The sequence below is a fragment of the Somniosus microcephalus genome, chromosome 4 (genome assembly GCF_052327205.1).
Source record: "Somniosus microcephalus isolate GS21.2 chromosome 4, FLI_Smic_1.0, whole genome shotgun sequence".
Lineage (NCBI taxonomy): Eukaryota > Metazoa > Chordata > Chondrichthyes > Squaliformes > Somniosidae > Somniosus > Somniosus microcephalus.
The window spans coordinates 45,496,558-45,522,495 of NC_140990.1; the positions used below are offsets into that span (position 1 = coordinate 45,496,558).

Below are 25,938 nucleotides of genomic sequence, written 5' to 3' on the forward strand. Positions count from 1 at the left end.
AGCCTAACATCTGTGGTAGGTAAAATTTTGGAGTCCATTATTAAGGAGACAGTAACAGGACATTTGGATAATCATAATTTAATAGGACAAAGTCAGCATGGTTTTATGAAGGGGAAGTCATGTTTGACAAATTTGCTGGAGTTCTTTGAGGAAGTAACGTATAGGGTGGATAAAGGGCAACCAGTGGATGTAGTGTATTTAGACTTCCAAAAGGCATTTGACAAGGTGCCACACAAAAGATTATTGCTTAAGATAAAAAATCACGGGATTGGGGGTAATATTCTGGCATGGATAGAGGATTGGCTATCTAACAGAAGGCAGAGAGTTGGGATAAATGGTTCATTCTCAGACTGGCAATCAGTAACTAGTGGTGTTCCGCAGGGGTCAGTGCTGGGTCCCCAACTCTTTACAATCTATATTAACGATTTGGAGGAGGGGACCGAGTGTAACATATCAAAGTTTGCAGATGATACTACGATGGGAGGGAAAGTAGTGAGTGAGGAGGACATAAAAAACCTGCAAGGGGACATAGACAGGCTAAGTAAGTGGGCAGAGATTTGGCAGATGGAATACAATACTGGAAAGTGTGAGGTTATGCACTTTGGCAGGATAAATCGTAGAGCAAGCTATTATCTTAATGGCAAGAAACTGGAAAGTACTGAAGTACAAAGGGATCTGGGGGTCCTGGTGCACGAAACTCAAAAGGTTAGTATGCAGGTGCAGCAAGTGATTAAGAAGGCCAATGGAATGTTGGCTTTCATTGCTAGGGGGATAGAATATAAAAATAGGGAGGTATTGCTTCAGTTGTACAAGGTATTGGTGAGACCGCACCTGGAATACTGCGTACAGTTTTGGTGTCCATACTTAAGAAAGGACATACTTGCTCTCGAGTCAGTACAAAGAAGGTTCACTCGGTTTATCCCGGGGATGAGGGGATGGACATATGAGGAGAGGTTGAGTAGATTGGGACTCTACTCATTGGAGTTTAGAAGAATGAGAGGCGATCTTATTGAAACATATAAGATTGTGAAGGGGTTGGATCGGGTGGATGCGGGGAAGATGTTCCCGATGATGGGTGAAACTAGAACTAGGGGGCATAGTCTTAGAATAAGGGGCTGCTCTTTCAAAACTGAGATGAGGAGGAACTACTTCACTCAGAGGGTGGTCGGTCCATGGAATATGCTGCCCCAAAAAGCTGTAGAAGCTACATCATTACATAAATTTAAAACAGAAATAGACAGTTTCCTAGAAGTAAAGGGAATTAAGGGTTACGGGGAGCGGGCCGGAATTTGGACATGAGTCTAGGTTCGGATCGGACATGGCCCTGTGGGTAGCGGAGCGGGCCCAGGGGCCGTGTAGCCTGATCCTTCTCCTATTTCGTGTGTCCATTTCTGCTAGATTCAGGAGATGGTTCTGTGATAGTGGATTGGCGGTTAGGATCAGATCAGCCATGATCCTATTGAATGGCGGAGCAGGCTCGAGGGGCCGATTGGCCTACTCCTGCTCCTATTTCTTATGTTCTTATGTTCTTGTGTTCTTATGTAAATACAGAGGTGGACATTTAAGGAGATATTTCATAACTCTCAACAAAAATATATTCCAGTGAGAAAGATTTTAAGAGAAAGGAGCACCATCCGTGGCTAACTAAGGAAGTAAAGGATAGTATCAAATTGAAAACAAAGGCATACAATGTTGCCAAGATTGTGGGATTGTGGGAGACCAGAGGATTGGGAAATTTTTAAAAGCCAGCAAATGATGACTAAAAATAAATAAAGAGAAGATGAATTATGAGAGTAAACTGGCAAGAAATATTAAAATGGATAGCAAGAGCTTCGACATGTATATAAAAAGGAAGAGAGTAGCTAAAGTAAACATTGGTCCCTTAGAGGATGAGACTGGGGAATTAATAATGTGGAACGGGGAAATGGCAGACAATCTGAACAAATACTTTGTGTCTGTCTTCACGGTAGAAGAGAGCGGCGGCGGCGGGAAACTCGGCGACGGCGAGGCTATAAAGAGGCGGCAGAGACCAGGTAGGCCTCAGAGCGGCGGCAGCGAGGCTATAAAGAGGCGGCAGAGACCAGGTAGGCTTACCAATCTCAGAGAGATGGAGAGGAGTAAAAAGTAATCGAAGTGTGACGTCACCAGAAAGCAGGTAAGTGATTGGTTCGTGAGTATTTCATAGAAACATAGAAGATAGGAGCAGGAGTAGGCCATTCAGCCCCCTGAGCCTGCTCTGCCATTCAATGCGATCATGGCTGATCATCCAATTGCAGTACCCGGTCCCTGCCTTCTCCCCATACCCCTTGATCCCTTTAGCCTTAAGAAATATATCCAACTCCTTCTTAAATATATTTAATGAATTGGCCTCTACTGCCTTCTGTGGTAGAGAATTCCACAGGTTCACCACTCTCTGGGTGAAGAAATTCCTCCTCATCTCTGTCCTAAATGGCTTACCCCTTATCCTTAGACTGTGACCCCTGGTTCTGGACTCCCCGACCATCGGGAGCATCCTTCCTGCATATAGTCTGTCCAGTCCTGTCAGAACTTTATAAGTTTCAATAAGATCCCCTCTCATTCTTCTAAACTCCAGCAAGTACAAGTCCAATTGTCCCAATCTCTCCTCATATGTCATTCCTGCCATCCCAGGTATCAGCCTGGTGAATCTTCGCTGAACTCCTTCCATGGCAAGAACATCCTTCTTCAGATAAGGTGACCAAAACTGCAAACAATATTCAAGATGTGGTCTCACCAAGGCCCTGTACAACTGCAGCAAGACATCCTTGTTCCTGTACTCAAACCCTTTCACTACGAAGGCCAACATACCATTTGCCTTCTTAACCGCCTGCTGCACCTGCATGCTTACCTTCAGCGACTGGTGCACAAGGACTCGTTGCACTTCGCCTTCTCCCAATCTATTGCCATTCAGATAATAATCTGCCTTCCTCTTTTTGCCACCAAAGTGGATAACCTCACATTTATCCACATTATATTGCATCTGCCATGTTTTTGCCCAATCACCCAACCTATCCAAATCATCCTGGAGTTTCTCGACATCCTCCTCACAGCACACACACCCACCCAGCTTTGTGTCGTCTGCAAATTTGGAGATATTACATCTAGTTCCCTTGTCTAGATCATTAATATATATTGTGAATAGCTGGGGTCCAAGGACCGATCCCTGCAGTACCCCACTAGTCACTGCCTGCCACTTGGAAAAAGACCCGTTTATTCCAATTCTTTGCTTTCTGTCTGCCAACCAGTTCTCTATCCAAGTCAATACCTTGCCCCCAATCCCATGTGCCTTAAATTTACACGCTAGTCTCTTATGCGGGACCTTATCAAAAGCCTTCTGAAAGTCCAAATACACCACATCCACTGGTTCTCCCTTATCCATTTTACCAGTTACATCCTCAAAAAATTCCAGTAGATTAGTCAAGCACGATTTACCTTTTGTAAATCCATGTTGACTTTGTCCGATTCGGTCACTGTTTTCCAAGTGCTCTGCTATTACATCTTTTATAATGGACTCTAGCATTTTCCCCACTACCGATGTCAGGCTTACCGGTCTGTAATTCCCCGTTTTCTCTCTACCACCTTTTTTGAATAGTGGGGTAACATTAGCTACCCTCCAATCCATGGATACTGTTCCAGATTCCATCGAATGTTGGAAGATGATCAGCAATGCATCTACTATTTCTAGGGCCACTTCCTTAAGTACCCTAGGATGTAGATTATCAGGCCCTGGGAATTTATCGGCCTTCAATCCCATCAATTTCCCTAACACCATTTCCCTACAAATACTGATTTCTTTCAGTTCCTCCCTTTCATCAGACCCTATGTTCCCCGACATCTCTGGGAGGTTATTTGTGTCCTCCTTTGTGAAGACAGAACCAAAATATGTATTTAATTGGTCTGCCATTTCTTTGTTCCCCATTATAAATTCCCCTGATTCTGACTGCAAGGGACCTACGCTTGACTTCACCAATCTTTTTCTCTTCACATATCTATAAAAGCTTTTACAGTCAGTTTTTATGTTCCCTGCAAGCTTACTCTCTTATTCAATTTTCCCCTTCTTAAGTAATCCCTTTGTCTTCCTTTGTTGAATCCTAAACTGCTCCCAATCCTCAGGTTTACTGTTTATTCTGGCCAATTTATATGTCCTCTCCTTGGGATCTTTTGCTATCCCTAATTTCCCTTGTTAGCCACAGTTGAATCACCTTTTTTGATTATTTTTATGCCAAACTGGGATGAACAAATTCTGTAGTTCATCCATGCGGTCTTTGAATGTTTGCCATTGCCTATCCACCGTCAACCCTTTGAGTGACATTCCCCAATCAATCCTACCCAACTCGCACCTCAGACCATCGTAGTTTCCTTTATTTAAATTCAGGACCCTCGTCTCTGAGTCAACTACTTCATTCTCCATCTTAATCCAACATAGAAACATAGAAACAAAGAAGATAGGAGCAGGAGTAGGCCATTCGGCCCTTCGAGCCTGCTCCGCCATTCAATGAGATCATGGCTGATCATCCAAATTCAGTACCCTGTCCCTGCCTTCTCCCTATATCCCTTTAGCCTCAAGAAATATATCCAACTCTTTCTTGAATATATTTAATGAACTGGCCTCCACCGCCCTCTGTGGCAGAGAATTCCACAGGTTCACCACTCTCTGGGTAAAGAAATTCCGCCTAATTTCAGTCCTAAATGGCTTACCCCTTATCCTTAGTCTATGACCCCTGGTTCTGGACTCCCCAGCCATCAGAAACATCCTTTCTGCATCTAGGCTGTCCAGACCTGTCAGAATTTTATAGGTTTCAATGAGATCCCCTCTCAATCTTCTAAACTCCAGTGAGTATAAGCCCAATTGACACAATCTCTCCTCGTACGTCATTTCTGCCATCCCAGGTTTCAGCCTGGTGAATCTTCGCTGCACTCCCTCCATGGCAAGAACGTCCTTCCTCAGGTAAGGTGACCAAAACTGCACACAATACTCAAGGTCCGGTCTCACCAAGGCCCTGTACAACTGCAGCAAGACATCCTTGTTCTTTTACTCTAACCCTCTTGCTACGAAGGCCAACATACCATTTGCCTTCTTAACCGCCTGCTGCACCTGCATGCTTACCTTCAGCGACTGGTGCACAAGAACACCCAGGTCTCTTTGCACTTCCCCTTCTCCCAATCTATTGCCATTCAAATAATAATCTGCCTTCCTGTTTTTGCCACCAAAGTGGATAACCTCACATTTATCCACATTATAGTGCATTTGCCATGTTTCTGCCCAATCACCCAACCTTCGATCATATTATGATCGGTCTGACCTAAGGGGCCTTGTACAACAAGATTGCGAGTTAATTCTTTATCGTTACATAATACCCAGTCTAAGATGGCCTGATCTCTGGCTGGTTCCTCGACATATTGGTTCAGGAAACCATCCCGTAAACACTCTCGGAATTCCTCCTCCACAGTATTGTTACTAATTTGGTTAGCCCAATCTATATGTAGATTAAAGTCACCCATGATAACTGCTGTGCCCTTATTGCACGCTTCTCTAATTTCCCTTTTAATGCCATCCCCAACCTCTGCATTACTGTTTGGAGGTCTATATACCACTCCCACTAATGTTTTCTGCCCCTTGGTATTTCTCAGTTCTACCCATACAGATTCCACATCATCAAAGCTAATATCCTTCCTTACAATTGTGTTAATCCCTTCTTTAACCAGCAATGCTACCCCACCTCACTTTCCTTTTTGCCTATCTTTCCTGAATATTGAATACCCCTGGATGTTGAGTTCCCAGCCTTGGCCACCCTGGAGACATGTTTCCATAATCTCAATCAAATCATATTTGTTTACCTCTATTTGTGCAGCTAATTCATCCATCTTATTAGGAATGCTCCTTGCATTAAGACACAAGGCCTTCAGGCTTGTTTTTTTAACGCTCTTAGACCTATTAGAATTATTATTTATGGTGGCCATGTTTGATTTAAACCCTTGATTTCTCTGTCTGCCACTTTTCTTTTTCTCCTTCCTGTCTTGCTTTTATCCTTGTTTCCCTTTCCTCTGTCCCCCTGCTCAGGTTCCCAACCCACTGCCATTTTAGTTTAAACCCTCCCCCAGAGCACTAGCAAACACTCACCCTAGGACATCGTTCCCGGCCCTGCCCAGGTGCAAACCGTCTGTTTTGTACTCGTCTCACCTCCCCCAGAACCAGTTCCAATATCCCAGGAATTTGAATCCCTCCCCTTTGCACCATTCCTCTAGCCACGTATTCATCTGAAATATCCTTCTATTTCTACTCTGACTAGCACGTGGCACTGGTAGCAATCCTGAGATTACTACCTTTGTGGTCCTATTTTTTAATTTACCTCCTAACTCCCTATATTCAGCTTTTAGGACATCATCCCATTTTTTACCTATATCCTTGGTAACTATATGCACCACGACAACTGGCTGTTCACCCTCCCCTTACAAAATGTTCTGCAGCTGCTCTGAGACATGCTTGACCCTTGCACCAGGGAGGCAACACACCATCCTGCAGTCTCGTTTGCGGCCGCAGAAACGTCTTGGGTAAATTCAAAACAGAAGTCGATAGATTTCTGACTAGTAAGGGCATCAAGGGATATGGCGATAGGGCTGGTGAATGGAGTTGAGGCAGAAGATCAGCCATGATCTCATTGAATGGAGGAGCAGGCTCGATGGGCCGAATAGAAACATAGAAGATAGGAGCAGGAGTAGACCATTCGGTCCCTTGAGCCTGCTCTGTCATTCAATGAGATCATGGCTGATCATCCAAATTCAGTACCCTGTCCCTGCCTTCTCATGTCCCTTGATCCCTTTAGCCTTAAGAAATATATCCAACTCCTTCTTGAATATATTTAATGAATTGGCCTCTGCTGCCTTCTGTGGTAGAGAATTCCAGAGGTTCACCACTCTCTGGGTGAAGAAATTCCTCCTCATTTCTGTCCTCAAAGGCCGACCCCTTATCCTTAGACTGTGACCCCTGGTTCTGGACTCCCCGACCATCGGGAACATCCTTCCTGCATCTAGTCTGTCTAGTCCTGCCAGAATTTTATAAGTTTCAATGAGATCCCCTCTCATTCTTCTAAACTCCAGCGAGTATAAGCCCAATCGTCCCAATCTTTCCTCATACGTCATTCCTGCCATCCCAGGTATCAGCCTGGTGAATCTTCGCTGCACTCCCTCCATGGCAAGAACATCTTTCCTCAGATAAGGCGACCAAAACTGCACACAATACTCAAGATGTGGTCTCACCAAGGCCTTGTACAACTGCAGCAAGACATCCTTGTTCCTGTACTCGATCCCTCTCGCTACAAAGGCCAACATACCATTTGCCTTCTTAACCGCCTGCTGCACCTGCATGCTTACCTTCAGCGACTGGTGCACAAGGACACCTAGGTCTCGTTGCACTTCCTCTTCTCCTTTTCACATACCTATAGAATTTTAAAAGTCTCTATTAAAACCTGAGCCAGTGTGTTGTGAGACAAAGAGCCTTGTGTCCAATAAGGGGAATAAAGGCCCACAGCCTTCCCTGGCCCTGGGCCCTGAACAAGGGACTGGAGAAACTCGCTGCCCTGCGGATCAGACAATCAGCCGGCGCTAGTCCCGCCCCTCGGGCTCCCCGATTGGTTGGAGGACCCGCCGCCGGCTCGCTCCTCCAGCCCCGCCCCGCTGGCTCCCTATTGGTCAGAAGCTCCCGTCAATCAGGCCGCGGGCCCGGGTCACGTGTCCCCGAGGAGATCACGTGCACTGTCCAACTGACGCCGCTCGGTCCGGGGCCTCGCGGACTCTCAGGTTTTTCTATTTCGCTTTATTCTCGCCAGATCCACCCCTCCCCCCACCCCACGCGATTCTCCACCTAATCGGAACGGAGAAAACTCCCTTTGCGTCACCGATCGCGACTCTGGAACCGACACCAAAGTCTTTCCCCGGAATGCACCGCGCCGACTCCGTCCGACAGGATCCGAGTGCGCAAGCGCAGCTCCGAGTGGGGGAGGGGGGTGGGTCTCCTCTGGGCATGCGCGGTTCTTACCCTTGGTGACCGGGAGGGGTCGCTGTGTAGGACTCGGCCCAAACCACCGTCCCGCGTGCGCATGTGCAGACTCTCTGCTGTCAATCAACCATCAGCCAGAAGAGGTCGCTGGTGAGACCAATGAAGAAAGAAAGACTTGCATTTATATAGCGCCTTTCACCACCACCGGACAACCAATGAAGTGCTTTTGAGGTGTAGTCACTGTTGCAATGTAGGAAACCTGGCAGTTAATTAGCGCACAGCAAGCTCCCAGAAACAGCAATGTAATAATGACCAGATAATCTATCATTTTGTTATGATAATTGAGGGATAACATTGGCTAGGACACCGGGGATAATTCCCCTGCTCTTTCCCACATTACAACAGTGACTACACTCCAAAAGTACTTCATTGGCTGTAAAGCACTTCAAGACGTCTGGTGGTCATGAAAGGCACTATATAAATGCAAGCCTATCTTTCGCGAAATAGTGCCATGGGATCTTTTATATCCACCTGAGAGAGCAGACAGGGCCTCAGTTTAAAGTCTCATCCAAAAAAGGGCACCTCCGACAGTGCAGCACTCCCTCAGCACGGCACCAGAGTGTCAGTCTGGATTTTTGTGTTTTAAGTCTCTGGAGTGGGACTTGAACCCACAACTTTCTGACTCCGAGGTGACAGTGCTACCCACTAAGCCACTGGCTGACACTAAAGAACAAGCAGTTCTGATGAAAGTTCATCGACCTGAAACGTTAACTCTGTTTCTCTCTCCACAGATGCTGCCTGACCTGCTGAGTATTTCCAGCATTTTCTGTTTTTATTAAAGAAACGAGGGAGTGATTGCTGACAGGAAGAATGTTGGGTCATCCTGCGCATGCGCACATCCCTGGCGACTGAGGCGAAACACCGACTCGCCCCACCTGAGCCGCGCACGCGTACCAGATGTTGCGGCTCCGCAAATGTGCCCGATGTTCCAACCGCGGGGTTTTGTGCGCTGAGCATGCGCGTTGCGGACCGATAGGGACGGGCGATTGTGGAGCAGGAGGGAGAGCGCGGGGACCATGAGCACATGCGCGGGACTCAGTGTCAACAGAGCGCTTTCTGGAGCGCCGGGGCTTGTGGGTATTACAGCTGCCATTACTGCTGATCCTTTCAACCAACCTGTGCAGCAGCTGGGGCCTGAAAATCAGCTTCACTGCCCCTGGGTTCAGAAAGAGGAAAATTAAACAACAGTTTGCCTCTGATCCTTTTCTGATCTCAATTTACAGGGTTATAGAAGTGGAGCAGTTACAGGCGGGAAGCTCAGACCAAACATCACGTCAAGATCTGACAGAGTTGCTAGATTGATCAGAACCTGAATATCATCGGCCTTTGCACATGGAAGGAGCAAGCAGCGATCGCAGCGATGACAAACCGCACACGTGTTCGGTGTGTGGATGCGGATTCAGCCGATCGCCTGACCTGGTGAGACACGTGCACCATCACACCGGGGAGAAACCGGGTAAAGGTGGGGACGGCAGGAAGGGATTCAGTTCCCCGTCTGCATTGGAAGTTCAGTGGCGCAGTCGCACCAGGGACAGTCCGTTCACCTGCTCCGTGTGTGGAAAGGGATTTGTTTGTTCATCCCACCTGCAGACACACCAGCGAGTTCACACTGGGGAGAAACCATTTCAGTGTTCTGACTGTGGGAAGAGCTTTAAATGCCCCGGGGAACTGAAGGGACACCAGCTTGTTCACACTGATGAGAGAGCATTTCAATGTTCTGACTGTGGGAAGTGCTTTAAAAGCCCCCAGGATCTGAAGGGACACCAGCTTGTTCACACTGATGAGAGACCATTCCAGTGTTCTGACTGTGAGAAGAGCTTCAAAAGCCCCCGGTATCTGAAGCAACACCAGCAAGCTCACACCGATGAGAGGCCGTTTAACTGTTCTGACTGTGGGAAGAGCTTTAAAAGCTCCGGGGAGCTGAAGGGACACCAGCGCGTTCACACTAATGAGAGACCCTTTAAATGTTCTGAGTGTGGGAAGAGCTTTAAAATCCCCCGGGAGCTCAAGCAACACCAGCGCCTCCACACTGGGGAGAGGATATTCATCTGCTCTGAACGTGGGAAGGGATTCACTGAATCATCCAACTTGCAGACACACCAGCTTGTTCACACTGATGAGAGGCCGTTTAACTGTTCTGACTGTGGAAAGAGCTTTAAAAGCTCCGGGGAGCTGAAGAGACACCAGCGAGTTCACACTGGGGAGAGGCCGTTTAACTGTTCTGACTGTGGAAAGAGCTTTAAAAGCTCCGGGGAGCTGAAGAGACACCAGCGAGTTCACACTGGGGAGAGGCCATTCACCTGCTCCGTGTGTGGGAAGGGATTCACTGAGTCATCCCACCTGCTGGCACATCAGCGAGTTCACACTGGAGAGAGACCATTCACCTGCTCTGTGTGTGGGGAGGGATTCACTCAGTCATCCAACCTCCTGTCACATCAGCGAGTTCACACTGACAGGAGACCCTTTAAATGTTCTGACTGTGGAAAGATCTTTAAAAGCTCCGCGGATCTGAAGAGACACTGGCTCCTCCACACTGGTGAGAGGACGTTCACCTGCTCCGTGTGTGGGAAGGGATTCAATCATTCATCCAACCTCCTGTCACACCAGCTTGTTCACGCCGATGAGAGACCCTTTCAATGTTCTGACTGTGGGAAGAACTTTAAAAGCTCGAAGAGCCTTAAGAGACACCAGCGTCTTCACACTGATCATAGAATCTAACAGCACAGAAGGAGGTGATTCGGCCCATCTTGTCTGTGCCGGCTCTTTGAAAGAGCTGTCCAATTTATTCCCAAACCCCAGCTTTATTCTCATAACTCTGCAAACTAGTCCTCTTCAAGTACATGTCCAATTACCGTTTGAAAGTTCCTGTGGAACCTGATTCCAGCATCCTTTCAGATGGTGCGTTCCAGATCTTAACAACCCTCTGTGTGAAAACAATTCTCATTTCCCCTCTAGTTCTTTTAGCAACTATTTTAAATGTGACTTTTGGTTACCGACCCACTTGCCAGAGTGAACAGTTTCTCCCCACAAAACCCCCTCGCAATTTTGAACACCTCTATTAGGTCTTCTCTTAACCTTCTCTGCTCTAAGGGGAACAATCCCAGCTTCTCCAATCTCTCCACATAACTGAAGTCCCTCAGCCCTGGTACCATCCCGGTCAACCTCCTCTGTACCCTCTCCAAGGCCTTGACATCCTTCCTAAAGTGTGGTGCCCAGAACTGTACACAAGACTCCAGCTGAGGCCAAAACCCTGCAGATGTACAAAACCCTGGTTAGACCACACCTGGAGTACTGTGAGCAGTTCTGGGCACCACACCTTAGGAAGGATATATTGGCCTTGGAGGGAGTGCAGCGTAGGTTTACCAGAATGATGCCCGGACTTCAAGGGTTAAGTTACGGGGAGAGATTACACAAATTAGGGATGTATTCCCTGGAATTTAGAAGGTTAAGGGGTCATCTGATTGAAGTTTTCAGCATATTAAGGGGAACAGATAGGGTAGATAGAGAGAAACTATTTCCGCTGGTTGGGGATTCTAGGACTGGGGGCATAGTCTAAAAATTAGAGCTAGACCTGTTATGTCCGTGTATCTTAATGTTGTGTCCTTCAATAATCAGACAACAGACTGCAGGGAACGATTCAACAGGTGTTTACTGAATGAGGGTTACTCTAGAACTAAGTGTACAGATCACTACTCAGGGTTTATATACAGGTGTGGTCACTGCCGGTACTACAGTATACAGGAGCTGTAAAAAGTAGTTCTCCCCTTAAAGGTACATACATTACAATTCCTCCCCTTTTAGATTAACAGTACCATAACACTCATTTAACAATTAAATATCAAACTAATTACAATTAACACTTTTAACATGCAACATTAGCTGAAAATAGTCTTATTTATAAATTCAGTGTTTGGGGAGGCTTCCTGATCCTTTCTGGATAGCGCCTTTCCCGAGTGTCTTGCTCTTGGTGCGGAGGCGATTCTGGCCCCCTGTCGTCGGTTGGTTCATCCGCTTCCGATGCTACTGTTTCTGGGGTAGATGCTACCTGTACGTCGGGTTCATCACCAGGTACGTATGGGCGAGGCATGGGGTTGACTTGTTCCTGTGACTCTAGGATCTGGTCAGCATGGCGTCTCACAATGCTCTCCCCAACGTCCACTGTGTACATTAGTGGGCCCTGCCGTGTGCATATCGTTCCTGGCTGCCATTTCTCTGTTCGGTCATCGTGGGCCAAGACTGGTTGCCCTACATTGAAGCTCCTTGTTGGCTTCTCATGGATGTGCTGGAATTGCTTACTCTCAACATCTCTTCGTACGTTTGGTCTGAGCAAATCCAGGCGAGATCTTAACCTTCGGTTAAAGAACATCATGGCTGGGGCCTGGTTGGTGACTGCGCGTGTCGCATTCCGGTAGGCGAACAGGAAATTGTCCACCTTGTGCTGCAGCGGAATGTTTTCATTGTACATAGCCTTTATTGCCTTCTTAAAGGTTTGTACGAACCTCTCAGCCAATCCATTTGTGCTGGATGATACGGGGCGGATGTGTAATGCCTTACCCCATTCCTTTTCATAAATCTTCGAAACTCTTCGGACACAAAGTGTGATCCGTTATCAGAGCAAATCTGCTCTGGCAAGCCGTTCCTGGCAAAAATGGTCCGTAGGACTGCAATAGTTTTTTCCATGGTGGTGGAGGACATTTTGATCACCTCAGGCCATTTCGTGTGCGCATCCACGGCTATTAAAAACATTGAGTCCATGAATGGACCAGCAAAATCAATATGCACCCGTTGCCATGGAGATGAGGGCCACTCCCATGGGTGTAGAGGGGCATGTGGTGGTGCATTTTGGACCTTCTGGCATCCTGAACAGCTCTTTGTCAGGTCCTCGATTTGCTGATCGATCCCCGGCCACCACACATAAGCCCTAGCAAGACTTTTCATTTTCACCCCTCCCAGATGACCTTGGTGAAGCTCATTGAGCACTCTCTCCCTTAGCTTGGGTGGAATTACCACTCGGGATCCACACATCAAGGTCCCCTGGCATACTGACAGCTGTTCTCTTCCGGATGAGAATGCTGGCAACAGTGAGTCGCCATGTGCTGGCCATCCCTTCACCGTCAAATCATATACCCGAGACAGTGTCGGGTCATTTCGGGTTTCCTTCTCTATACCAGCATTAGTTACTGGCAAGCATTCAATTATAGTCGAATGAAATATTTCGACAGGATCCACTGCTGGTGCTTCCTCCGCAGTAGGCAGTGGCAGGCGTGATAGCCCATCAGCGTTTCCATGCTGTTTCGTGCCCTTATACTCGATTTCATATTGGTGCGCCCCTAGAAAAAGGGACCATCTTTGTAGCCGTTGCGCAGTCATCACCGGAACGCCCTTCTTTGGATTAAAGATGGAGACAAGTGGTTGGTGGTCAGTCAGCAAGGTGAACTTCTGCCCGTGCAGATAGTGATTGAACTTTTTCACTCCCCACACTAGGCTGAGGGCCTCCCTGTCAATCTGGGCATAGTTACGCTCGGCTGAGGTTAGTGATCATGGCGCAAAGGCTATTGGCCTCTCTGAGCCGTCCGAGAATTTGTGCGACAGCACCGCTCCAATGCCGTAAGGTGACGCATCACATGCCAACCGAATTGGTAATGCCGGGTTGCAATGGGCCAATACCTCTTTCGATGTGATTAGTGTTTTGCTCTTCTGGAAAGCTCATCTACATTCGTCACTCCACTTCCATGGCACCCCAGTTTGCAGTAGGGTGTTCAGTGGGTGTAGTATTGTAGACAAATTTGGCAAGAACTTATGGTAGTAGTTTACCAGCCCGAGGAATGACCTCAGTTGTGACACATTTTCCGGTGCTGGAGCCTTGACTACTGCCTCAATCTTCTCTGGGGACTTATGTAACCCCTCTTTATCGATAACGTGGCCACAATACGAGATCTGTTTTCTAAAAAACTCGCATTTGGGGTGGTTAGCTCAGAGCCCATATTCCTGCAATCTAGTGAGCACCTGCTCCAGGTTGGCAAGGTGATCACTGTCATTTTCGCCCGTGACTAGGATGTCGTCCAAATAACACTGGGTCCCTGGGATCCCTTGCAGGATTTGTTCCATTGCCCTCTGCCAAATAGCCGGAGCTGATGCTACCCCGAATACCAGCCGGTTGTATTGGTAGAGACCTTTATGGGTGTTGATTGTGAGGTATTTTTTTGATGCTTCTTCTACCTCCATTTGCAGATATGCCTGGGCCAGATCAATCTTAGTGAAGCGTTTCCCTCCAGATAGCGAGGCGAAAATATCTTCAATCCGCGGAAGTGGATATTGTACGGTGTGAAGGATCGGGTTCACTGTTACCTTAAAGTCCCCACAGATGCGAACCTTCCTTGGTTCCCCAGGCGTGCTGCTCAACGACTTTTTCATCACAGGGACGATGGGTGTAGCCCACTCGCTCCAGTCTACCTTGGACAGTACACCTGAACGTTCCAGACTCTCCAGCTCTGCTTCGACGGCTGGGCAGATCGCATAAGGTACCGGTCTGGCCTTAAAAAATTTTGGGCTTGCATTTTCTTCAATTTTAATCATCGCTGTCATGCCTTTTAGTGTTCCGAGTCCTTGCTGGAACACTTCTTTCACGTCAGTTAGGATCTTTGACAGTCGCCCAGGTGTGACGTCGTCATCCTTTTTGTCAGCCACAGTCAGTGCCTGTATGGAATGCCAATCTAGCTGTATCTTCCGGATCCATTCACGTCCTAGTAGTGGTGGTCCTCCATCTGGCAATACATATAGGTCCATTTTTGGTGTTTCCTTGCCGTTATATACAACGTTCACCCTTATTTTTCCTTTGGGGGTAGACTTTTTGCCCCGTGTATGTCTTCAAGACAATCTTTGTATCTCTCAAGGGTATATGTGAGAATAGCCGCTTGTAGTCCCTTCGGTTTATGACTGTTAGGGCTGATCCTGTGTCCAATTCCATTTTCACTTGGACTCCTGCTATCTTGAGCGTGACCCAGATAGTTTGGTGATCCTCCGTTTTGATCACATTATGTAGTTTCAGACAACCCAGCTCCTTGCTTCCGGAGTCTGTATCCCTTTTCTGTTTGTCTGAACTACTCTCTGTCACCTTATGTACCTTCTTGTACTTCTCCTGTGGAGATTTCTTGCTGCTGGTTTTCTTTCCCGACCTGCAGACTCTTGCTATGTGTCCTACTTTTCCACACTGTCTGCACACTTTGTCCTTGAACCAACAATCATTATGGTCGTGTGTTGTTCTGCCGCAGCGATAGCACTTCACTTTTCCGTATGACATTTCATTTGTGCCATATTCTTGCGGTCTCCGTTGTATCTCTGCAGTGCCCCATGCTGCTGCTTCATGTGATACTGCAATGCTGAAAGCCTTGTCCAGCGTAAGATCCTTTTCTGATAGAAGCCGTTTCTGGGTTCCTTCAATTTGAAGCCCACACACAAACTTGTCCCTTAAAGTATCTGCTAGTCCCGTTCCAAACTGGCAGTGTTTCGATAGCTTGCGCAGTTCCGTTAAATACTCAGCATTACTTTCATCTTTATGCTGGTTCCTTTTGTGAAACTTAAATCTTTCTGCTATCAGCAGCGGTGTGGGGTTTAAGTGGTCCTGCAGGATTGACACTATGTTTTCAAACACCTTTTCTACTGGCTTCTCTGGGGTTACTAGGTTTCGTAGTAAGCCATACGTTTTGGCACCCATTGAATTCAACAATACCAGCGTTTTCTTGTCATCTGGCACTTCATTCGCCTTGCAGTATACTTCTATGCGCTCGACATATGTCATCCAATCTTCGACTTCATTGTCGAACGCTGTGATACTGCCAGTCTTCGGCATTTTTGGGTGTGGTTAGACTGGCTTAAAATGGCGTCTCCCGCGCTTTCCTTTCTTCCCCGCTGTGGCTTAAGATGGCGTCTCCCGTGCTTCCCTTTCTTCCCCGCTGCAGCTTAAAATGGCGTCTCCCGCGCTGCTGCCAACGCCGCTCTCGGCGGTCCTCGTGGCAAATGGCGACGCCCTGTGGGTTTCGTGCGCTGCTCCTGCGTTGCTGCCAACGCCACTCTCTGTGGTCCTCGTGGCAATGGCAGCGCCTCGCATTTTCCTGCGCGCCTCTCTCCCCCGTTGACACTGCTCGGCCCTTGAACACCGGCTGCGCTCTGCGCATTTTCCTGCGTGCCTCTCTCCCCCATTGACACTGCTCGGCCCTTAAACACCGGCTGCGCTCTGCTCTCTCTCGCCTCTCTCCCCCGTTGACGCCGCTCGGTCCTGAACACCGGCTGCGCCCTGTGGGCTCTGCCCTCTCTCTCTCCCCCGTCGACGCTGCTCGGCCTTTTTCTGTGCCGCTCGGTCGGGCTCTAGCCCGTCGCTGTCCGGGAAGGGTCTGCGCAGTACCTGTTGCCAGCACATTTTGCTGGACCACCGTGACTGGAAAGCCAAGCCTGGCTTCCAACAGCCTCCCCTGCAATGCTCAAATCTCCGCTGGATGACTGGGCGGTTGCCCGTGGTCGACGCCCGTGCTTCTGGACTCGACCTTCTTCCACTGTTCTCCAGGAGCGAATCCCTGGGAGGTGATGCAGAGTTGCAGGTCGGTTCGAATCTGCTCGTCGCCAATGTTATGTCCGTATATCTTAATGTTGTGTCCTTCAATAATCAGACAACAGACTGCAGGGAACGATTCAACAGGTGTTTACTGAATGAGGGTTACTCTAGAACTAACTGTACAGATCGCTACTCAGGGTTTATATACAGGTGTGGTCACTGCCGGTACTACAGTATACAGGAGCTGTAAAAAGTAGTTCTCCCCTTAAAGGTACATACATTACAAGACCTTTCAGGAGTGAAATTAGGAAACACTTCTACACACAAAGGGTGGTAGAAGTTCGGAACTCTCTTCCACAATCGGTCATTGATGTTAGATCAATTGTTAATTTTAAATCTGAGATTGATAGGTTTTTGTTACCCAAAGGTATTAAGGGATATGGGCCAAAGGCGGGTGTATGGAGTTAGGTCACAGATCAGCCACGATCTCATTGAATGGCGGAACAGGCTCGAGGGGCTGAATGGCCTCCTCCTGTCCTATGTTCCTAACTAGTGATTTGTAAAGGTTTAGTGTAACTTCCTTGTTTTTGTATTCAATGGCCCTATTTACAAAGCCAAGTATCCCATACGCTTTCTGAACCGCCTCACCAACTTGCCGTGGCACTTTCAAAGATTTGTGAATATGCACCCCCAGGTCCCTCTGCTCTTGCACCCCCTCAAAATAGTCCCATTTAGATTATACGGCCTCTCCCTGTAGTTTCTCCCAAAGTGCATCACTTCACACTTATCCTCATTTAATTTCATCTGCCTTGTGTCTGCTCATTTCACAGTCTGTCTCTGTCCTCCTGAAGTCTGCTACTACTATGCTCACTATTTACTACGTTGCCAAGTTTTGTATCATCTGTAAACTTCAAACTTGTACACCTATACCCAAGTCCAGGTCACTTATATATAACAAAAGCAATGGTCCTAATCCCGACCCCTGGGGGAACCCACTGCATACTTCCCTCCAGTCAGAAAAACATCCCTCAGCACTGCTCACTGTCTCCTCTCCCTTAGCCAATTATATACCCAAATTACCATCAGCCCTTTAATTCCCTGTGCTTCTATTTTCCGAGTAAGTCTCTTATGTGGTACTTTATCAGATGCCTTTTGAAAGTCCATGTATACAACATCTGCTGCACTACCTTCATCAACCCTCTGTTACTTCATCAAAGAACTCAATCAGGTTAGTCAGACACGATTTACCTTTAACAAATCCATACTGGCTGTCCCTTATTAACCCATGTTTCTCCAAGTGAGAATTAATTTTGTCCTTGACAATGGTCTCCAGTCGTTCACTCATCACTGACATCAGACTGATTGGCCTGTAGTTACCAGGTTTATCCCTCTCCCCTTTTTTAAACAGGGGTGTAACATTTTCAATCCTCCAGTCCTCTGGCACCACTCCCATATATCTGAGGGAGATTGAAAGATTGTGGTCAGAGCTTCTGCTGTCTCCACCCTAGCTTCCCTCAGCAACCTAGGATGCATCCCATCTGGACCGGGTGACTTGTTAACTTTGAGTGATGACAACATATTTAGCACCTCCTTTCTATCCATTTTTATCCAATTTCTCTACTCCCCCCTCCTCTACTGCGACATTAACTTCATCCTCTTCTCTTGTGAAGACAGATGCTAAGTACTCATTCAGTACCTCAGCCACGCCCTCTGCCTCCGTATGATGAGCTCCTATTTGGTCCCTAATCGGCCCCACCATTCCTTTAACTATCCTTTTACTTTTGATACCTTTATAAAAGATTTTTGGGTTCCCTTTTATGTTACCCACTAATCTTTTCTTGTATTCTCCCCCTTGTGGCTCAGTGGGTAGCACACTTGCTTCTGGGTCAAGAAGGTTGTGGGTTCTAGTCCCACTCCAGGGACTTGAGCACATAAAGCTAGGCTGACACTCCAGTGCAGTGCTGAGGGAGTGCTGCACTGTCGGAGGTGCCGTATTTCTGATGAGACTTTAAACTGAGGTTCTGTCTGCTCTCAGGTGGATGTAGAAGATCCCATGGCACTATTTTGAAGAAGAGTAGGGGAGTTATCCCCGGTGTCCTGGCCAATATTTATCCCTCAACCAACATAACAAAAACAGATAATCTGGTTATTATCACAGTGCTGTTTGTGGGAGCTTGCTGAGCACAAATTGGCTGCCGTGTTTCCCACATTACAACAGTGACTCCACTTCAAAAGTACTTCATTGGCTGTAAAGAGCTTTGAGATGTCCGGCGGTCATGAGAGGCGCTATATAAATGCAAGTCTTTCTTTCATATCCTTTTTCAATTTCCCCCCACTCTCTGTATTCTCCTGGTTTTTGACTGTATTCTGTACCTGACATTTGTCGTAAACCTCCTTTTTCTGTTTTATTCTAACCTCTACATCCTTTGTCATCCAGGGAGCTCGAGCTTTGGACGCCCCATCTTTCCTCCTTATGGGAGTATGCTTGGTTTGTACCCGGTGTCAAATTTTGTTTTATAACGTGAACCGTGTTGGGACATTTTACGACATTAAAGATGTTATATAAATAGAAGTTGTTGTTATTGTCTGAAACTAACAAATGCCACAGGGAAAACTAACAGTATTATTACTCCCAAATATTAAATATTTTGTTCCACGGGGTTTATCTGCTTTTATTGATGAATTTAAAAGTCTCTATTAAAACCTGAGCCAGTGTGTTGTGAGACAAAGAGCCTTGTGTCCAATAAGGGGAATAAAGGCCCACAGCCTCCCCTGGCCCCGGGCCCTGAACAAGGGACTGGAGAAACTCGCTGCCCTGTGGATCAGACACTCAGCCGGTGCTAGTCCCGCCCCTCGGGCTCCCCGATTGGTTGGAGGACCCGCCGCCGGCTCGCTCCTCCAGCCCCGCCCCGCTCGCTCCCTATTGGTCGGAATCTCCCATCAATCAGGCTGTGGGTCCGGGTCACGTGTCCCCGAGGAGATCACATGCTCCATCCAACTGACAGGGCTGGGGCTTGAATCTGGGAGAAGGACCGCAGTAAGTGCGCCTCACCTGGGGACAGCGCGTCACAATCGGCCCCAGCGCACCTGAGCTGATCACCAGGTCCCGCCCCCTTGCTGCGCCGCCATTGGTTGGAGGACCCGCCGCCCACTCGGTCCTCCAGCCCCGCCCCACTCTTCCTATTGGTCCGGAGCTCCCGTCAATCACCCGCTGACACATCAGGTGAGAGAGCTCAGGGAGCGGGTTCATGAACCCCGGGGGAGGCTGTGAGATTCTCAGCAGCTCAGCTCTGCTCGGTGCTGTGTGAACGGGCTGCTCCACACCCCGGCTGCTGATGGGGAATGCCAGTGCAGAGGGCCCAGTGCAGAAGGCCCAGAGGAGAGTGTCCTAGGCGGGAGGCCCAGCACGGAGGACCCCAGGCGGGGGGCCTAGGGCGGAGCGGCTGGTCGACAGAAGCGGAGTCGGGAGATGCTGTGGGTGAGCATGCTGCACAGTTTCTAAAGTTGAAGAACGGTCTCCGGCCCGAATGAGTTCCAGCGGCCCTGCCTGTGCTCCATCTGGTGGCAGCTGTGAGGCTTTGTTTCGGTGTCGGGGGCCGGTTTGTGCGCCGCCATTTGGTGGAGGAAAGACAGACTGTTCCTATCTGTTGTGTATGTAACCTGTTCCGCCTTAAGAGAGCTTAAGTCTGTTCCACCTTAAGAGATGTACTACTTTCTCAGGCTGCTGTAGACGTAATACCGGGGGTGAACACACCGGTATATAAGCACTGTGCAGTAATCTTGTATTCAGTATAGTCCCTACCTCCAACCAGTAAAGACCTGTTTTTATTGTTACTCATTAGTCTGTTTTAATTAACTAAATAATTCACAGACTTAACACTGGCGACGAGTCAGGTTCTTACCCTGCGGCAGTTATTCCACGGCGGTTGAAGAGAGGTTTCAAACCTCACCACTCACCACCCTACTGGAAGTGACAGGCATTAGGACCCTGAAGCCTCCATCAGCTTGTGAACCGGAGTAGAAGACAGGACTGGGGAAGAGAGAGGTATAGGGCGATAGCGATCGGCAGATAAGGGCCGGGCCGCTTTCAAGTGCGAGGCGCAGCCGGGCCATCGATCGCATCCGCTGATAAGGGCCGCTTTCGGGGGCTGAAGGGAGACGGCGTCGGGGGACGGGTGAAGACCGCCAAGCGCGGGAAAACCGCCATTTTGTGGGCGGAGGACGACGGCAAGAGCGGGAAGCCGCCATCTTTGATAACAAGTAAAGAAAATAAAATCTGAGAAATTGCAAATCTACAATGCCTAAACACGGGAATATTAGCACCTTTGATAGTGACCTCGAAGATTGGGCCATATATGTTGAAAGAGTAAAAAATTATTGTAAGGCCAATAAAATTCGTGACCAAGATAAAGCTCTAACATTATTAAATTTAATGGGTGCGAAGACATACGGGCAATTGAAACACCTGTTATCACCAGATGAACCGGCGGATAAGACGTTCGATGAGATTGTTACTGTCCTGAAAGATCATCTAAACCCCACGCCGCTGATGCTAGCGGAACGATTTAAATTTTACGACAGAAGGCAGCTACAGCATGAAAGCAATGCTGAATATTTGCTGGAATTGCGTAAATTAGCGAAATATTGCCAGTTTGGAACAGGACTGACAGAGGCACTTTGAGACAAATTTGTGTGTGGTTTATTTAAACAGGATACACAAAAGCGACTGCTCGAGGAGAATGAGCTGACGCTTGAGAAGGCGGTCACTATGGCAGCAGCACACGAAGCCGCAGCGAGAGGCACGGCAGTAATGCAGCTACGGTCACCGGAGCTCAGTGCACACAAATTGGGTGTGAGTTCTGGCAAATGTTATCGTTGTGGAAAGACAACGCATGATCAGAACCAGTGTTGGTTTAAAAACCAAGAATGTAGAACTTGTGGTAGGCTTGGACATATAGCTAGAGTATGCAGGTCAGCGAAGAAGACCAGCACCAAGAAGTCACCGCAAGGGAAATACGCAAAGGTACACAAGGTGACCGAACAGGAGTCCGATTCAGACGCAAGCAGTATTGAACTGGCTAGCTTAAGGGTACTCAACGTTGGTAAGGGTGCAGACCTCCAGACAATTTGGGTTACTCTTCAGATAGAAGGAGTCCAAGTAAAAATGGAATTGGACACTGGATCGGCATTGTCGGTCATGAATAAGAAAGATTACAGAAGGTTATTCCAACATATTCCCCTACAGGATACGGAGATTATATTGACAACCTACACGGGGCAGAGAGTGTACCCCATCGGGACAATAAAGGTTGCAGTGGCCAACAAGGGCGAAGGAAGTCAAATAATGGACTTATATGTGCTACCGGAGGGAGGTCCACCACTACTAGGCCGGGAGTGGTTTAGAAACATAAATATGGACTGGCATTCGCTAAAAGCCATAAAGAGTGAGAACTCGGTGCAGATAATCAGCCCAGACTCTAGAACTGATGATGGTAAGACCAACCCATGTGCAAAAGACAAAGTTTCAGCACAGAATTCCACTGAGCAACAACAACATAGTTTAACAGAGAATTCTGAGTCTGTCAAGTCTACTGATATGCACATTTTTGAGGGACACTGGGCTCGAACTCAACTCCATTTCAAACTACAACAGCAATTAGAACAAATGATTTGCCGTTTTGAGCAAGAGATGAATGAAATAAAAAAGTTCTTTGTTACAGAGTGGGAGAATCTGGAAAGTCAACAGAAGCAACTGATGGAGAAAATGGAGCAGGAGCACACCAACCATCTGCGCGAGGAGGCCGAACGAATCAAAGCTGATTCAGGTTCTGAAGGTGCGTGCCATAATCTGGTGTCAGAAGAGTTAACGGTCAGCCAACTCCTTCATATGCTGAGGGACAAGACTCTGAAATGGGAAAAATTTGAACACGAGCTGCGATCTTCAAAGGAAAAGGGTTCGGAGCTCTCAAAAGTCATTGAGATGGCTGATGTGACGACACAGACTGAAACGACTGCAACAGAGCAGCCATTGGATGCCAAAAGTACGCTGACTCACGTCAATGTAGAACAACAGACCGCTGAAACAGCTGCTCCGGTAGAGGGATTGCATAGTCCGATCAATCAATCTCCAAAGGAAGTTGAAGTATTAAAATCACAAATGAGGTCACTAGTAAACGACTTGCTGAAAGCCCAGAAAAAGCTGGATGCAGAGGTACACATGAAGAAGTCTCTTCAGGAAAGATGTCTGGATTTGGAACAAGAGCTGGCTAACGTCCAGCTGGGTATGGAGGAAATAGACGACCCTCTCACTGGTCTAGCTCAGGACGACACCGAATATTACCATGACCTGGTGGACGACACCGAATATTACGATGTCCTGTCCTGCCCAGCTTGTAACTTCGACTCCCAAAGTGCAGAAATCATGGAGGAGCACCAAAAGTCTACGGAACATCGGGAGAAGCTGGCTCTACGACGGAAACAGGAGGAAGAGAAGAAGGAACTGCGCATGCAGCTGGCAGCTGTGGCAGCTGACAATGGAGCCCAGAGAGTCTCCAAGAAGCAGAAAAGGAAAAGTAAAAACAGAAGATGACCCATCTGAACCATTATCACCTCTACCAGATCACACACGTGGTCCCTCCGAACGGAGCCAAATCAGTTCGGAAGTTCAAGCTGTTAAATCCATGAAAGGACTATTGAATGAGTAACGTGAACCGACTACACCACAGAGATTGAATCTGTGAACTGTTTTCCGCAGAGACTGAATCTGTGATATGTTACGTTAAACATGAAGTTATATATGTATATATGTTATTACATTATGTTAAATGGGGGGGATGACTATAAAGCTAAGAAGGGAGGAGTGTTGTGTATGTAACCTGTTCCACCTTAAGAGAGCTTAAGCCTGTTCCACCTTAAGAGATGTACTACTTTCTCAGGCTGCTGTAGACGTAATACCGGGGGTGAACACACCGGTATATAAGCACTGTGCAGTAATCTTGTATTCAGTATAGTCCCTACCTCCAACCAGTAAAGACCTGTTTTTATTGTTACTCATTAGTCTGTTTTAATTAACTAAATAATTCACAGACTTAACACTGGCGACGAGTCAGGTTCTTACCCTGCGGCAGTTATTCCACGGCGGTTGAAGAGAGGTTTCAAACCTCACCACTCACCACCCTACTGGAAGTGACAGGCATTAGGACCCTGAAGCCTCCATCAGCTTGTGAACCGGAGTAGAAGACAGGACTGGGGAAGAGAGAGGTATAGGGCGATAGCGATCGGCAGATAAGGGCCGGGCCGCTTTCAAGTGCGAGGCGCAGCCGGGCCATCGATCGCATCCGCTGATAAGGGCCGCTTTCGGGGGCTGAAGGGAGACGGCGTCGGGGGACGGGTGAAGACCGCCAAGCGCGGGAAAACCGCCATTTTGTGGGCGGAGGACGACGGCAAGAGCGGGAAGCCGCCATCTTTGATAACAAGTAAAGAAAATAAAATCTGAGAAATTGCAAATCTACAATGCCTAAACACGGGAATATTAGCACCTTTGATAGTGACCTCGAAGATTGGGCCATATATGTTGAAAGAGTAAAAAATTATTGTAAGGCCAATAAAATTCGTGACCAAGATAAAGCTCTAACATTATTAAATTTAATGGGTGCGAAGACATACGGGCAATTGAAACACCTGTTATCACCAGATGAACCGGCGGATAAGACGTTCGATGAGATTGTTACTGTCCTGAAAGATCATCTAAACCCCACGCCGCTGATGCTAGCGGAACGATTTAAATTTTACGACAGAAGGCAGCTACAGCATGAAAGCAATGCTGAATATTTGCTGGAATTGCGTAAATTAGCGAAATATTGCCAGTTTGGAACAGGACTGACAGAGGCACTTTGAGACAAATTTGTGTGTGGTTTATTTAAACAGGATACACAAAAGCGACTGCTCGAGGAGAATGAGCTGACGCTTGAGAAGGCGGTCACTATGGCAGCAGCACACGAAGCCGCAGCGAGAGGCACGGCAGTAATGCAGCTACGGTCACCGGAGCTCAGTGCACACAAATTGGGTGTGAGTTCTGGCAAATGTTATCGTTGTGGAAAGACAACGCATGATCAGAACCAGTGTTGGTTTAAAAACCAAGAATGTAGAACTTGTGGTAGGCTTGGACATATAGCTAGAGTATGCAGGTCAGCGAAGAAGACCAGCACCAAGAAGTCACCGCAAGGGAAATACGCAAAGGTACACAAGGTGACCGAACAGGAGTCCGATTCAGACGCAAGCAGTATTGAACTGGCTAGCTTAAGGGTACTCAACGTTGGTAAGGGTGCAGACCTCCAGACAATTTGGGTTACTCTTCAGATAGAAGGAGTCCAAGTAAAAATGGAATTGGACACTGGATCGGCATTGTCGGTCATGAATAAGAAAGATTACAGAAGGTTATTCCAACATATTCCCCTACAGGATACGGAGATTATATTGACAACCTACACGGGGCAGAGAGTGTACCCCATCGGGACAATAAAGGTTGCAGTGGCCAACAAGGGCGAAGGAAGTCAAATAATGGACTTATATGTGCTACCGGAGGGAGGTCCACCACTACTAGGCCGGGAGTGGTTTAGAAACATAAATATGGACTGGCATTCGCTAAAAGCCATAAAGAGTGAGAACTCGGTGCAGATAATCAGCCCAGACTCTAGAACTGATGATGGTAAGACCAACCCATGTGCAAAAGACAAAGTTTCAGCACAGAATTCCACTGAGCAACAACAACATAGTTTAACAGAGAATTCTGAGTCTGTCAAGTCTACTGATATGCACATTTTTGAGGGACACTGGGCTCGAACTCAACTCCATTTCAAACTACAACAGCAATTAGAACAAATGATTTGCCGTTTTGAGCAAGAGATGAATGAAATAAAAAAGTTCTTTGTTACAGAGTGGGAGAATCTGGAAAGTCAACAGAAGCAACTGATGGAGAAAATGGAGCAGGAGCACACCAACCATCTGCGCGAGGAGGCCGAACGAATCAAAGCTGATTCAGGTTCTGAAGGTGCGTGCCATAATCTGGTGTCAGAAGAGTTAACGGTCAGCCAACTCCTTCATATGCTGAGGGACAAGACTCTGAAATGGGAAAAATTTGAACACGAGCTGCGATCTTCAAAGGAAAAGGGTTCGGAGCTCTCAAAAGTCATTGAGATGGCTGATGTGACGACACAGACTGAAACGACTGCAACAGAGCAGCCATTGGATGCCAAAAGTACGCTGACTCACGTCAATGTAGAACAACAGACCGCTGAAACAGCTGCTCCGGTAGAGG

The 25,938-nt window shown here is 47.6% G+C and overlaps 1 long non-coding RNA gene and 1 pseudogene across 1 annotated transcript in view; both read left to right on the forward strand.

The window, feature by feature from the left end:
• LOC147118791 (uncharacterized) overlaps positions 1–25,938 on the forward strand; it is a 58,240-nt pseudogene that overhangs the window by 6,509 nt on the left and 25,793 nt on the right.
• LOC147118792 (uncharacterized) overlaps positions 19,856–25,938 on the forward strand; it is a 72,616-nt gene continuing 66,533 nt past the window's right edge. The window contains exon 1 of the long non-coding RNA XR_015077951.1: positions 19,856–20,100. This is a non-coding gene — a long non-coding RNA (uncharacterized LOC147118792). The remainder of the gene's footprint in view (positions 20,101–25,938) is intronic.